This window comes from Rhamphochromis sp. 'chilingali' (genome assembly GCF_963969265.1).
Source record: "Rhamphochromis sp. 'chilingali' genome assembly, chromosome: 4".
In the NCBI taxonomy this organism is placed as follows: Eukaryota; Metazoa; Chordata; class Actinopteri; order Cichliformes; family Cichlidae; genus Rhamphochromis; species Rhamphochromis sp. 'chilingali'.
In genome coordinates, this window is record NC_137948.1 from 22,086,588 (window position 1) to 22,102,816 (window position 16,229).

Consider the following 16,229-nt stretch of genomic DNA (forward strand, 5'->3'; position numbering starts at 1 on the left):
AATAAATAATAAAAACAAAGATCGACCAAATGGACCAATACGGCAATGCCACGATGATCCATTTGGCAAAGTAAATCCATTGGGTATCCTTGTTGGTCTTCAGACAACAATTCTGATGGCTAAAGAACCAAATGGGACAGGCAGAAAAAAAAAAAAAAAAAAAAAAAAAAGCAGAATGAACCCAATTGTGAAATTTACACTAGACATATGGCACACAGTAATAGAAAAACATCAGTTAAAAGAACAATTATTTTTGCTGAGATGGTTTAGACATGATAAAAAATTTAAGACAGGACAATTGGACCATACATTCAAAAGGTGGGAGTTAAAAGGCAGTACAACAGTTTGTACTGTAATGAAAAATGGAACACTAATGAGTTTCCAACAACTAAAAAATAAATACAAATTGGAAAATAGTGATTTTTTTCGATGTCTGCAAGTAAGGGATTATTACATAAAGCAAATAAAATCTGACTGGCTCGAAAAACCATTGGGTGTTATCGGAATAATAAAAAATTGCTAGGAACATAAACAATTCAAAGCAATTTCTACTTTCTATAGATCATTAGAAGAGGATAGACAGGACACAACCTTTTACCTCTAAAAGAAATGGGAAGCTGAACTAGCCATAACTATAACAGAGAATGAATGGGTCAGTATGTGTGAAATACAACACAGCACAACAAATTCGCCGTTGTGGAGGGAATTTTGCCGGAAAAATTTTGACACGTTTTTTCATTACACCCAAGATTAAAAGTAAACAGATCTCAAGTCCACAGGAATGTTGGAGACTGTTAGGTAAACAGACACGGATGGATTACGTGGTAGAAACACACACGGACACCAAATAGTTTGTGATGCAAGTTTATATACACGAGTAGGGAATATTTACAAGGGAAGGGGCTATATACAGTGATAGATAAAAATGTGCCAGGAGATTAACACCGAGGAGATGAGACGGAGCCGAGGTATGCAGGTAGGCAGATGACACACCGGAGCTACCTGACAACAAGGAACAAAACACATTTACGGCGTACCATTGAGTGGACGGAGAGAGTTGGAGAGCTTACTTGACACACAAACCACAGCTTCTGCAGTGACCGCAGCCTGATGGAACGTAGCACTCCGTCGCGGATCCACAATAGCCAACACAAAATCCTAGGTAGGCAGGCAGGCAATGGAACAGGCTAAGACACAAGAGAAGCAGTCAAAACGTGGATCCTTAAAACATACAGCTCCACAGCGTAGAATCAACAGATTCAGCCTGTGCTAACTCGTTACCACTTGTGACAGCGACAATACTCCGACACCAGACGTCCGTGACTCTGCTCCCTAAAAGCGCTCACTGATGACGTCCGATGCGTCGCAGGTGTGTCGGAATGCCATCAAGCCCCGCCTCGCCTACCTATAACAAAAAGGAAAACAAAACCCAAACAACAACAATACACCTACCCACCACCTCCTAACAGTATCCCCCCCTCAAGGAACGCCACCCGGCGGTCCTCCAGGCTTGTCAGGATGCCTCCTGTAAAAATCCACAATAAGCGCCGGGTCCACAATAAAGGCCCTAGAGACCCAGGAGCGCTCCTCCGGGCCATACCCCTCCCAGTCCACCAGAAACTGGAAACCACGGCCACGACGGCGCACATCCAGCAGCCGCCGGACCGAATAGACAGGACCGCCGTCCACCACCCGGGCAGGCGGAGGAGGTTCCACGGGTAGGCACAGCGGGCTGCGAGAGACTGGCTGCAGTTGAGAAACGTGGAACGTAGGATGAACCCTCATGGAGGCCGGTAGTTGCAGCCTCACGGAAACAGGATTGATGATGCGTTGGATGGTGAAAGGACCCAGGAAGCGAGGGGCAAGCTTCCTGGACACGCACTTCAAAGGAACATTTACAGAGGACAGCCAAACATGTTGGCCCACGGTGTATTGAGGCGCAAGCGTTCTCCTCCGATCAGCAGCCCGGCGAGTCTGAGACACAGTCCGGAGCAGCGCTGCCTTAGTCCGGCGCCAAATCCTCCGACTGCGACGTAAATGATCCTGCACGGCCGGAACCGCAATCTCCGCCTCCTGAGAAGGAAACAACGGCGGCTGATATCCCAGACAGACCTCAAACGGAGAAAAACCAGTAGCTGCCGAGGTGAGAGAGTTATAAGCATACTCAATCCAAGCAAGATGACCACTCCAGGAAGCGGGGTCCGAGGAGGCCACACAGCGCAAGGCGGACTCCAGCTGCTGATTGGCCCTTTCAGTCTGTCCATTAGACTGTGGGCGATAGCCCAAGGAAAGGCTCACCCCCACCCCCAACGCAGTACAAAAAGCCTTCCACACCCGAGAAACAAACTGAGGCCCCCTGTCAGACACAATGTCCAAAGGAATCCCATATAACCGAAAAACGTGATCCACGAGCAAGTGAGCAGTTTCCAGGGCAGAAGGGAGCTTAGACAAAGGGACAAAATGCGCCGCCTTGGAGAACCTGTCCACAATGGTGAGGATCACCGAGTGACCAGCGGAACGCGGCAACCCGGTAACAAAGTCAACTGCAATATGCGACCAAGGTCGACCAGGGACAGGCAGGGGATGCAGCAGCCCGGGAGGGGCCAGATGACGGCTCTTATTGCGCGCACAGGTGTCACAGGCCAGCACATACTCGCGGGCATCACTCGCCAAAGCGGGCCACCAAAAGAAGCGCCATAACAGGGAAACCGTACGACGCACGCCAGGATGACAAGCAAAACGAGACGCGTGCACCCAGTGCAAGACACGCGCGCGCACGGCCGCCGGAACAAACAGTTTACCCGGCGGGCCCGAACCCGGGTCCGGATCCTGCCGCTGCGCCTGGCGCACCAGGCTCTCGATCTCCCATGTCACGGCCCCCACCACGCAAGACGAGGGGATGATCGGAACCACCCCCGTAGACTCAGACGCGGGGGGAAATTGACGGGACAAGGCGTCCGGCTTAACATTGCGAGAACGAAACGAGATAGTAAAACGAGATAGTAAAATGAAACCGGCTAAAAAACAGTTGCCACCTGGCCTGCCTGGAGTTAAGCCGCTTCACACTCCGAATGTAAGAGAGATTCTTATGGTCCGTCCAAACCACAAACAGCCGTTCCGCCCCCTCCAACCAGTGACGCCACTCTTCCAAAGCCAGCTTAACCGCCAGCAGCTCACGATTACCCACGTCATAGTTCCGCTCAGCCGGAGAAAACCGCCGCGAAAAAAACGTGCACGGATGGAGACGGCCATCATCGGGCGAGCGCTGCGACAACACCGCCCCCGCACCCACATCAGAAGCATCCACCTCCACAACAAACTGTCTGGCACCATCTGGGTGGGCGAGAATGGGCGCGGAACAAAACAACTCCTTCAACCGAGCAAACGCCTGCTCGGCCTCAGGAGACCAACTGAAAACTCGAGCCGGGGACGTAAGCCGGGTGAGCGGAAGGGTGATCTGACTGAAGTTCTTAATAAATCGGCGATAAAAATTAGCAAACCCCAAAAACCTCTGCAGGTGTTTGCGCGAGGAAGGAGTCGGCCAATCCGCGATCGCTCTGATTTTACCAGGATCGGGCCCCACCCGCCCCTTAGCAAGGACATAGCCCAGGAACGACACAGAACGAGCATGAAACTCACACTTCTCCGCTTTCATGAAAAGTTTGTTTTCCAGAAGCCGCTGCAAAACGCTGCGCACCTGCTGAACATGGTCCTCAAAAGACTGCGAAAAAACAAGGATGTCATCCAAATAAACAAACACACACCGATTCAAAAAGTCCCGAAGCACATCATTAATCAATGCTTGAAACACCGCCGGCGCATTCGTCAGCCCAAAAGGCATTACCAGATATTCGTAATGTCCACGGTGAGTGTTAAAGGCCGTTTTCCACTCATCTCCCTGGCGCATGCGCACCAGATGGTACGCATTGCGAAGGTCCAGCTTCGTAAAAATGACCGCGTCCTGTAAAGGTTCAAAAGCAGAAGAGATCAGGGGAAGAGGGTATTTGTTCTTCACAGTAATGTCATTAAGACCCCGAAAATCAATGCAGGGTCGGAGAGATCCATCTTTCTTATCCACAAAGAATAAACCCGCCGCCAACGGCGAAGACAACGGATGAATCAAGCCCGCCTCCAGTGACTCCGTGATATACCTCTCCATGGCCGCCTTCTCCGGACCAGAGAGGTTATACAGCCGGCTGGTGGGCAAAGGAGCTCCCGGTAACAGTTCAATGCCACAATCATAAGGACGATGGGGGGGAAGCGAGAGCGCACAGCGTTTACTGAAAACCGCCCCCAGATCATGATATTGTTCAGGTACAGACTAGAGATGGCACGATACCACTTTTTTATGTCCGATACCGATACCGATATCATAAATTTGGATATCTGCCGATACCGATATGAATCCGATATAGTGTTTTTTAATCAACAAAACTGTTTTTTAAATATCTTGCTGCATTTTGTATAAGTTCATACTCAAGTTTAAAACAACAACTACACTAAAGCTATTCTGTTATACCTGTATGCAAAAAAAAATTTCATAGTTCAGCAATACTGATCAATCTAATAAACTTAAACCTACACCATCCTCCCTATTCTGGTATTTTAAAGAGTACTTAGCATAAATATTAAGCAACCTAACTAATAGGGTTCCAACTCCCAGCAACAACAAAAATAAATAAATAAAAAATAGGGAACCACCCCTCACGCTCCACCTCATGATGCTTAATCGACGTAATCAACCTTAATTTGATGCAGTGTGAAAAAAAAATGCACAGAAATCAATTATTTTTCAAGAAATATTAAATAGATTCAACATCTTTCTTCAACAAAATTGCAGACTGCACAGATGGTACCTTCCCAAAGGAAAAAGTACTATAGCTTACTAGGGTATATATATATATATATTAGACTTAATAGTTACTATATACAGTAATTGACTTCTATTCATTTTACATCAAATTAAAACTTTGGGTGTCAGATAATTATTTATTAAAAGCTAGACATTTTAAATGAGAATAAGAAAGAAAAGTATGTCTTTGTGCCCCCTTTTCCCTGTTAATGCCCTATCAGCCCCCCTGGGTAAACTTTGCTAGATCCGCCCCTGCACAGTTACCAGCCGTCAGCTACGTAGAAAAGATCCTCGAGTAGAAAGTAATATTATTAAATAAATTCTAACAACAGCTGATCAAGCTTAAACGTGCTGCTGTTGTTCAGCCGCTGGTTTCCTCTTTCTGGTGCAAAATGGGCCAAAAGCAAACTAGAGACACGGACTCGCGACAGAAAAGCCGATCAGCTGATCGTTAAGCAGTTTCATGATTGAAGTAGCAGCAGGAGAGGCAGTCGTTTGTTAAGCTTAACGCAGGAATGCTTTACAAACATTCAGAGATGGACTTACACACTTGCTTTACTTCTCTCGGGATAACTTTGTCGGAGATGAAATGCCGGGTTGCTAGCGAAGCTCCAAATGCTATCCAGACCACCAACAGGTCCCGCATGCCACAGCCGCTCTATCACGTGATGCATACTGCTCCGACTGCTAACGTTCTGAGGTGAGTTACGGCGTGTTGCAAGTTTTGTGAGGTGCTTTCGTGATATTTAATGGATCGGATTACATTTTTTATTTTTCTCCGATATCCGATCCAGTAATTTAGGTCAGTATCGGACCGATACCGATACGTAATATCGGATCGGTCCATCTCTAGTACAGACGAAAGATCCACCTCCTCGGGCGCCAGCTTAGACGAGCAGACAGGCGAAGGCGGAAGAGCAGACTGTAAACAGTGAGACAAGCAGTGGCTACTCCAACTCTCAATGCGACGGGAGGACCAATTGATATGCGGATTATGACGCTCGAACCACGGGTAACCTAAAACGATGGGAGACTCCGGGGAGGAAAAAACAAAGAAACGAAGAAGCTCACGATGATTACCAGAAAGAATCAACGAAACCGGTTCAGTCTCGTGAGTGACGGAGGGCAGTAACTGACCGGTGAGAGCCACAACGGAGACGGGAACCTGCAGGGGTTTCGTCTCAATACCGAGACGCCGCGTGAGACCGCTGTCAATAAAATTCTGCTCAGCGCCAGAATCCAAAAGTGCGTTAGTGGAGAAAGTGCCAGAAGCGGCGTTCACGATAGCAGGAATCTGCATGCGGGGTACTTGGGAAAGAGAGGAAGTGCCACCCACCAGTACCCCCACAGTTACTGGTGGGCACCGCCTTTTGACCGCAATGGGCAGGTGGACACAAAATGGCCCGACTGGCCACAATACAAACACAACCGTCCCTCAAACCGCCTCCGACGCTCCTCCAGCGTCAGCCGCGTACTACCCAACTGCATAGGCTCCTCAGCGGCGGCCGCCGGAGGAGACCGTGCATGGGCCGGACCGGGAGGAGGGGGACGGGATACTGCGCGCACAGCGGTGCGCTCTCCACTCCCAGCACGGAACCGGCCACCCCTCTCGCTCTCACGCTCGCGAAGGCGATTATCGATACGAATAGCCAGATTAACTAGAGCCTCGAAACTCTCCGGTTCGTCACGAGTGGCGAGCTCATCTTTCATACGATCGTTCAACCCGATGACGAAAGCCCCGCGCAACGCGTCATCACCCCACCCCGTCTCCGCGGCCTTAACCCGGAAATCAATAGAAAACTCCGCCACCGACTGGCCCCCTTGGCGGAGCCCGAGCAGTTGCCGCGCGGCCTCATCCGAGCGCAGGGGGTGATGAAAAACAGCCTTAAAATCCCGAACAAACTGCTCATACGTGACAGTCTCCAAGGGATGCAGAGCGAGATAAGACTCGGCCCAGTCCAAAGCACGATCACGAAGGGCACCGATAACATGAGAAATCTTAGAAGCATCATCGGAAAACGCTTGGGGAAACCGCTGAAAAAGCAGGGAAACCTGAATCAAAAAACCCCCGCAACGGCCCAACTCTCCCGTAAAAGGCACCAGAGCCGGGGGAGCGGGGTCACGAACAGAGCCCGAACCCCGTGAGGCAGACGGTACGGGCGGAGGGGCAGAAACAGCAGGAACAGTAGGAGGAACTAACCGAGCCAAAGTCTCTTGAATGGCTGACAGGGTCTCATTAACCCGGCCCGCCCATTGCTCGGACGCCGCCAACTGCCGAGACAAGCTTGACAAAGACTCCTCGTGTTTCTGGAGTAAATCGCCGGAAGCGGAACCTGTGTGTTCTGCCGAATCCATCAAAGTGGTCGGAGTATTCTGTTAGGTAAACGGACACGGATGGATTACGTGGCAGAAACACACACGGACACCAAATAGTTTGTGATGCAAGTTTATATACACGAGTAGGGAATATTTACAAGGGAAGGGGCTATATACAGTGATAGATAAAAATGTGCCAGGAGATTAACACCGAGGAGATGAGACGGAGCCGAGGTATGCAGGTAGGCAGATGACACACCGGAGCTACCTGACAACAAGGAACAAAACAGAGTTTACGGCGTACCGTTGATAGCCGAACGTTAAACACAAGTGGACGGAGAGAGTTGGAGAGCTTACTTGACACACAAACCACAGCTTCTGCAGTGACCGCAGCCTGATGGAACGTAGCACTCCGTTGCGGCTCCACAATAGCCAACACAAAATCCTAGGTAGGTAGGCAGGCAGGCAATGGAACAGGCTAAGACACAAGAGAACCACTTGTGACAGCAACAATACTCCGACACCAGACGTCCGTGACTCTGCTCCCTAAAAGCGCTCACTGATGACGTCCGATGCGTCGCAGGTGTGTCGGAATACCATCAAGCCCCGCCTCGCCTACCTATAACAAAAAGGAAAACAAAACCCAAACAACAACAATACACCTACCCACCACCTCCTAACAGAGACTGTGTGGAGAAACAGACCATTCACATGTATTCTGGAAGTGCATAAAAATTAAAAAGTATTGGGAAGACCTTAAAATGACCATGGATAATATTCTGGTATATGCACTCCCAAACACCTGCCAAGTGATGTATCTTGGAAACATAAAGGAACAGATACAAAAGGAGGACTTATATTTAGTAAAAATTATTCTAGCCACAACTAAAAAAGCAATTACAAAGAAGTGGTTACATCCAGACCCTCCCACTCAACAAGATTGGATTAGTATTGTAGAGGGTATCTCAGAGATGGAAAAAATAACATTCAATATCAGACTGATGGGATGTAAATAGGAAGTGGAAAGCATTCCGAAGTGGCACCAAGAAAACAACACAACAAAAAATGTGCATGGAATCGATGGAAAAGAAATGTAAACTCCAGCCTGTTTGTATGTTTGTTGGTTTGTAATTTTCTTTACTGTGTTTTTTTTTCTTTTAATGTTAACTAAAACTAATTTAAAAAAATTAAAGTTGAAAAAAAAATTAATGCATACAACATGAACATTTCAGAACACTTGTTATCAGTTTAAATCATATTAATTTTCCTAAATAAAACATACTTAATTGTCTTTTTTAGTTAGAGAGACCCTAAATTGTCTTGGACCATCTTGTCATATTTTAGACTACATTTTTTAGGGGTTTTGGGTTCCTTTTTGAAAAATTTTGATAAATTAGAAACTATCTCAGTATGATGCTGAAAATCAAGTTCATGCAATCATTACTTCTGTGTGGGTCTCACGTTATGCTAACACATTAGAGTTCTTCTTCTAGACCGGTGTCTTTTTGAACACCGAAACTGTAATAGCTGAGATAAAGAGCATTTGCGTTGCCAAGAAAAGCTTTGACATTCAAAACAAAAGTTTTGGTGAAAAATCTATTATCTGCTTCATCTGTGAAGTTTTTACCTCCACGGCAAATGCCAACTGAATTTAGGATCAAGCGACAAAAATGTGTATAGATACAGGTGGTCGAAAGACTTACCCAGTGACTCCTCTTAAACCACTATGGGCTAAACTACACAAGATTTGCCATCTTCAGCACGCTCACGTGACTTTTGGGTGTTCAGAAGTAATATAACAGTTGTTATAACACTAAAATGATAAAATAATGAGAATACAGACAAGGTCATGTAAAAAAAGCATACCACCCCACTTTTAGAGACATAAGCCTTAAGATGCAAAGTGTTACACTTTCCATGTCTGTGAAAATGTGAACGCTCATCCGGGTCAGAGTGATTTAAATTCTGCCGTCACGCCATGAGCTCAAGTCTCTGTGTGGATGTCTGCATATTGCAGCATAGAGATAGTAAGCTACAGTACACAAACTCTGCTTGTGTCCACCAGGCAAACTTCAAGCAAACATAAAAAAAAGGTTTACAGGGAATGACAATCCATGTCCGCAACACAAACCAAAGAAAAACAGCCATGTTATTTATAGTTATTTTCTTTTCCAGCTGACTGTCTTGCTATTTGTTTGTCACATACTGGTTTAGCACATATTTTGACTCTTTACGTGTTTTTACCCAACTCTTTGCTTCATTCTGAGTTTGTTGTTATGTCACACCTCCTGTGGTTAATGAGCATCTCATGTTAGTCACTAAACACTTTGTGGCATTGGGCCTGTGGCTTGCAGGCTTGCTCACTAAATCATCTCAGAGCATATTTTTTTTACTCAAATAATAGATATTCCAACATAAAAGTAGACATTTATCTGTGGTTTTTAAAAACGTTCTTTCATAGTGACACAAATCGGAAACCTATATTCTTAAAGCTGAGTTACTTTACATCCATTCGTGCATTTTTAATGATCACTAATTTAAATTGCTGACTTGGTTTAAAGAAGAGATTATAGCCTTTGTGGTGTCTCACTGCCATACCTAGAAGTATTCTTTCTTCATTCAGAGTGAAAAGAGAGTCAAATTCATATTAATAAAGCTATTACAAACCTGTACACGCACCAGATGCAAGGATACATTAGTATATATATAATACATGTTATCAAATTTGTTTCAATTTTGCATATGATTGAGTTGCAGACTTAAAATTTTCAGATGACTGAATCTCTCAGACAATCTTAAACTGCAACCAGTTTATATGCAAAAAACTATCCGGTTGTTCAGTCTGACGTCACTAGCCGTGTCTGGACCTAAACTCCGCTGCAGGTCCATATATCAAACGATCACTGTGGCATTACTGAGAGTTAAAACACTGTCTTAAGTCTTTCATCTTTAATAAAATGATCAACTCTCTTTTCCCTGGTTCTGCTCTACCAGGTGTAACAATTGAGTTTAACATCCAGGCATCCATGAAAACGGAATTTATGACATTTAACGGAGTTAGAAGTTAGCAGGGAGTTAGCTCGCTAGCTTCTATCTAAATACAATATAGCATGTCCTGACTGCGGGGTTTTGGAAACAAATTAAAACGTACAGCTCTGCTATCACTTCCAGCATAAATGAAGACGGAAAACTAAACAGCAGTGACGTTTGTAGGGTTACTGAAGTTTGGCTAGCTGGTATATAATGATGTGCTACGTGACCACTAGCGACACAGCTATGTTAGCATAATATAAACAAGCTAACTTTTTTCCCACTCGATAAAACTTAACGTGAGTGTTCTCGGTGGTGAGGAACAAATGTAATCGCATGGCAGGATGCTGTAAAAGGACCAAACTTCAGCCAGGAGAACAACTGAGATAATCCATCCATAATACGAGGTTAGTCATTCATATACTGCTGCATGGGCTGGGCTGTAGTTACATCCTAAGGTTTTAAAAACTGAGCTTAAATAAATGATTAGTGGTAATCAAAGCCGAGGGAGGTCAACAGTGATCACTGACTGTTTTAGGAGCTTTTTGAGATCAAATAGAAGAAAATACATAACATTAAACATGTTAACAACACAAAAGCCATATTAAACGCAGACTACTTTAGACCCGGAAGTAGGATTCGTCGCGTCATCACTGAACAACCGGATAGCTATAGATTTCCATGTATATAATTTAATTAAAAAGGTCACGGTTAAGTTTATTTATATGGCACATTTCCTTTTTTTTTTTTTTTTTTCCGCCTGTCCCATTTGGTTCTTTAGCCATCAGAATTGTTGTCTGAAGACCAACAAGGATACCCAATGGATTTACTTTTCCAAATGGATCATCGTGGCATTGCCGTATTGGTCCATTTGGTCGATCTTTGTTTTTATTATTTATTATATTTTATTTTCAGATGTTACAGACGGGACAGACATGAGTGAGAGATAGGAAAGGGAGAAAGAAAGAGGAAGGAAAGGAAAAACAGAAGGGGAGAGGGACAGTGAGAAAGGGGGGGGAGAAAAAAAATAAAAATCTCCTGGATCACCTGTTGAGAGAAGAATAGAAAACAAGCAAAAAAAGACAAAAAAAACAAAAAACAAAGCAACATACTAAACACAACACCATCGCATTAATCTAGCTAAGTGTAAACAGCAGTAAATACTAAATATTCAATGTTGTTGTGCAGCACGCAGGACAGATGTGCTTCGAAGTAGCAGCCAAGAAAGGTGTAATTTGGGTCTACGAGCAGTGAACACCCGTGTGCATACCTGTGTGGATCAGCGCGCTTGTATTCCAAAGGTTTCTCCATGTAACGATCTGCTAGGGAGTGTGGGGGGGCCACAGCCCCGTCCTCCAGGGTGTGAAGCAGGTATGGAGGAGATCAAAACTCCAGACATCCAGAGGCCCCCAGAACACAAGAAACCATGGAAGACCAACAGAGGGGCAGCCGCGCCACTGTTCCAGTAAGAGCTGAGGAGAGTCCCAGATGAGGGTTCACTCAGCAGCCGCGGAGCAGAAGCCAGGGGGAGTTGCAGTGACGCGCCCGTGAGCTCCGCCGGCCGCCAGCTGTGCCTGAGTGACCGAGCCCCAGGCCGAGAGGCCGGGGGCACCCCACCCCCGAAGGGGCCCGAGCGAGCCCCAGGCTCCAGGCCCCGATAAGCGGCCGCCAAGGAGTGAGCCGGTGTGTACCTGGACGCCCATCCCCGGACACAAAGAACCACCAACGCACCGACACCTGAGGGAGTCCGCCAGGGGAAGTGGTGGTAGGTGGAGATAGGCCTCCAAACCTTGGAGGGCCTGAGGTGTCCCCAGAGAGGTGGCGTCTGATACCCAACCTGACATATAGACACAGACATACAGGCACACACAGACACAAACATCCATTCCCCCCCTCATACTCTCATATGCACTCACTCCACACTCAACCAACGTGGAGACAGACATAAAGAGACACTGTACACACGATCACACTCCCCAAGCGTACTCTACAAACCGGGTCTAGGTACCCTTGCTCCTGGAGGGGGGAACTGCACCCAGACCCAGGTGGTGTTACCCTTTTCCCTGCGGTGGGGAGAGGCAGACCACCCCGACTCCGTAGCAGCAGGGAGGCCCCACACTCCAGACCGCAGTCGGACGGCCAACTCCACCTAGCCCTCCCGCTCCAGCAGGCCGCAGAGAATGGGGGTGGGAGAAGACTCCAAACCTCCCTCCACCCGCTCATTGTAGTGTTGATGCATGTGTGTTCTAAGGTGCAATTAAAACCCAGGAGGGCATGGAGCTACCTGCCAAGGAGCAGCAGGTAAGCGCATAGTCCCTCCTGATAGCCCTCAATGTCTAAGTGTATTTAAAATTGAGAGGTGGGCAACGACGCCAGGGGTGAGGTGTACACCCTGATGGTAATTTGGACTCCGTGTATCGTGCCCACCCCCAAGATCCTATATGTATGTGTAATGAGAGTGTGAATAATGTGAATGTCTAAGTTGTGGGATAAAATTGAGGCAGAGGCAGCCAGAAGGGGACAGAGGGGGGGGGTAGCCTCCTCTGCACCCTGGTGACATACCCCTACTCCAAGGCCCTGCATGTGTGGGTGGTTGTGGTGGAGCGGGAAGAGAGAGGCAGCTGGAGATGGGGAGGGAAGGAAGGGAGGGGCAGGTAACCCCTCCCTGGGGCCAGCTCCCCCGCTGACCCCAGTAGGCACTCCCACACTCCGCGACCCGCCAGGGAAAGGGGGCCCAGGCCCATCCAGACCGGGGCCCAGTGCAGCAGCGCCTCCCGGCCCCACAGAGCCCGGGACAGTCCACCCGACCCCACCACAGAGAAAACTGCACCCACCCCACCATCCGCTCATCTTCCAGACTACATAAGACAGTAAACGCCCAGGCTGAGATCTTCCTCCACCTCTCCTGTATCTCCCCCTCCTGCAGAGAGAGTTCCTGAAGAGAGGAAAGCTCCTGCAAGATGTGACCATCTCCCCCACCAGTTGAAGAGCCCCCCAGGCGGTTCGACGCAGCGGCGGCACCCTGCTCCAGGGCCGGGCCCCCATGCACCCACCCGCCCACAACCCCGGCAACACACCAACCAGGATCCAAGCCCCCGAGGCCCGGCCCGGGCCCCAGCCCAGAGACGGAGCACCCCCAGAACCTCACGCCCATCCCGGACCCACCCAGGGCCAGCCAGGCTACCAGGTCAGTAACCCACGTCCGTCAGCACAGACCCTCCCCTAGCCCCGCTGCACGCAGCCGCGAGGAAACAGTCACCTGAGAGCCAACAGAGCCCCCAACCGGACATGACCGCTACCCCGGGTTGAGCCCCTGTTACAGGAAAAATGATTCTATGTTTCTTTACCTTCTTTTAAATGTGCAAGCATGCCCTTTTGTCTATGGTTAGATTAGTTTAGAATTATCTTTTTAGACTTTCTCAGCAAAGACATACTGTTTTGGGACATATTGTTTTAGATTGTTTTATCTCTCACAGCCTTCTCCCAGCTCTCTGCTGACGAGACTAGCGCCACATATGGAGTTGTTTATTTTATTTGTTTTGTATTTTCTTATCCTGTTCTCACTGTCTTTCCTATAAAAAGTGCCCAGCCTCTGTACACGTTGTGAGTTGTTCTGAACAGCTTACCCGTGTGCACGTTAAAGCATAAAAAGTGATCTTGTCTCATTGTGTCTTTATTTCTCCTGGGTCTTTTACAGAGTTTTCCCCCAACATTTCTTGGTCCTTCGAGCCGGATCGCCTCCATCGTGTCCCATCTCCGTGACCAGTCCACGTTGCTCGCCTGTCGACAGCTCACATACTAGGTGTGTGATAAAAGACCAAGAGCGTTAAATTCGAGTCTTGGCCAACGTTCTTAGAAAGCGACCCACGGTGGTGGGGCCCGATCGAGGTGGACCAGACCCGGCGACACTGACCAGGTAGATACAGACACACTGACACAATCTTGCGTAAAAGCGCATTTTGAATTCAGGGAATTTAAAATAGCGGAAGTAGCTCGTCGACTGGTAGCTCTGGGAGCTCGTCGACTGGTAGCATAGCTCGTCGACTGGAAGCTTTGGAAGCTCGTCGACTGGTAGCTTTGGAGCTCTGGGTAGCTCCCCCAGCTGGGTCTAGACTGGGTCTAGGGAGTAAGTAGCTCTGGGAGCTCCCCTTATCATAAGGGTTCCGGTCGCGCGCGCGTCGAAGCTGTGAATGTGAATGTGTGTGTGTGTGTATTGTTTTAATTAACGGAGCAAGCTGAATTTTCACGGTCCAATAAGAGACTGAGCTGCTCCTCCTGTGTTTTTTCTTTTACTGCTATTCACTGACGTGCTGGTGAGTTGAGAGAACGGTCGAGTTCCGTCTCGTAAAGTTCACACCGCTTTTGGAAATAGTCCGAAAGTAGAAGGGCGTGTGAGCAACCACTCTCGTCTCTAATACCAGCGAAGGTGATAGCAGCTGTATCGTGTATATATTACTTAATAAACAAAAATAAGTAAATACATAAATAAGATGGGTAATCAAGCAAGTGAAATTAAAACTCATTCCTGCTGACGAGCAGTGGTGAGAAAAGAAAAGTCCAGACGCCGGACAAAAACAGAGAGAGATTTAAGAAAACAAAATATAAACAGTCAGAAGAACAGAATCCAACTGCCAGTTTAGTAAAACCAGAAGACGAGACACTGTGCAGTGTCCACAATCCTTTTAGTAAACCATCACTCATTCCTGCAGCCGCATGTGCAGCAACACCCATATCAGGAAGAACATAATAATCCCTTATTAAGTGAAAACTAGAGATCAAAGTAGTTTGAGGTAGTTTAAAAGGGTTGAAAACAGACCCCACTGAGTAGATATAAATATAAAAAGTACGAAATAAAGATAAACAAAGGGAAAATTACAGTAGAAATTATCTTTAGAGTATTTGAAATTAATAATAGCAAGGATAACAACCTGTAAAGTGATATTAACAATGAAACACAGTTGGCATGATGACCATGCCCAGCATGTCTAAAATGAATATAAAGCAAATAATTCACACGAAAATATTTTAATAAAATAAATAAGGTACATTAAGACTGTGTCACTGTTCAGCCAAGGACAGTGTGTGAAAAGGTAACTGTCTCCACCTTGGGAAAAGGATGATTCTGCAGGTCATCTGAAGCCCTTGATGGATACAAAATAAAATATAAATAATATATTATAATAGAACTGCCTGGTCCGCCATGCAACAGAGAGAACAAATGTGACCGCAGATTGGATGAGTTCTAAATTATCTGTTTGCTGAATAAGATGATCCTAACTAACAAATTGGCTCAGTAGTAGTATAGTGGTACACACTGATAAAATATTATAATATGCTATTGCTGTTATATAAGACAAAGAGGATAATATTAACAATGACATAATATTAATATGAAGAGGCACCTTAATCGGTTATGATGTGAGGTGGATAATTGTTAAGCAGTAGTCTGCATCAAGCTTAAGGTTTGCTGAAACTCAGTGTAATGACATGTGAGATGAAGACAATACAGAGAATAACTAAACTAATGAAGTGCATAGAGGCACTTGACCAGCTTGAAACCTATCATCCTAGAATGACACATTGCTGAGATATAGAGCACACCTATAATAACAACCAATAAGCAAAACCCTGTAGACAACAGCTAAAACTACAGGATTGAGAAGCTGAATTAAATATGTAGACACTGCTAAGCTGATGAGCATGTTCCACATTTTCTTTTCTTTTTCTTTTTTGTTTCTTTTAGAGCAGAAGCTGCTGTAACACACCCAAAGAAAGACTCTAGGTCTGACCAACCGTCTCAGTCGTGGGCAAAAAGATGAGTCAATAAAATTCTAAAAGATAATTTATTGACGAAAAATATATCAAGAGATAAAAGATAAAACAGTCCAGTGTCCCACTTATGAATTGTATAAAAACACACAGTCCCAAGGCCAGAGCCAGCTATGCCACACGGCCAAGTTGCACCCCACATGTTGCCTTTAACAGGGTTAGAAGTTGTCCTTGGAGACCCACCACCCTGCAAGCATATAGT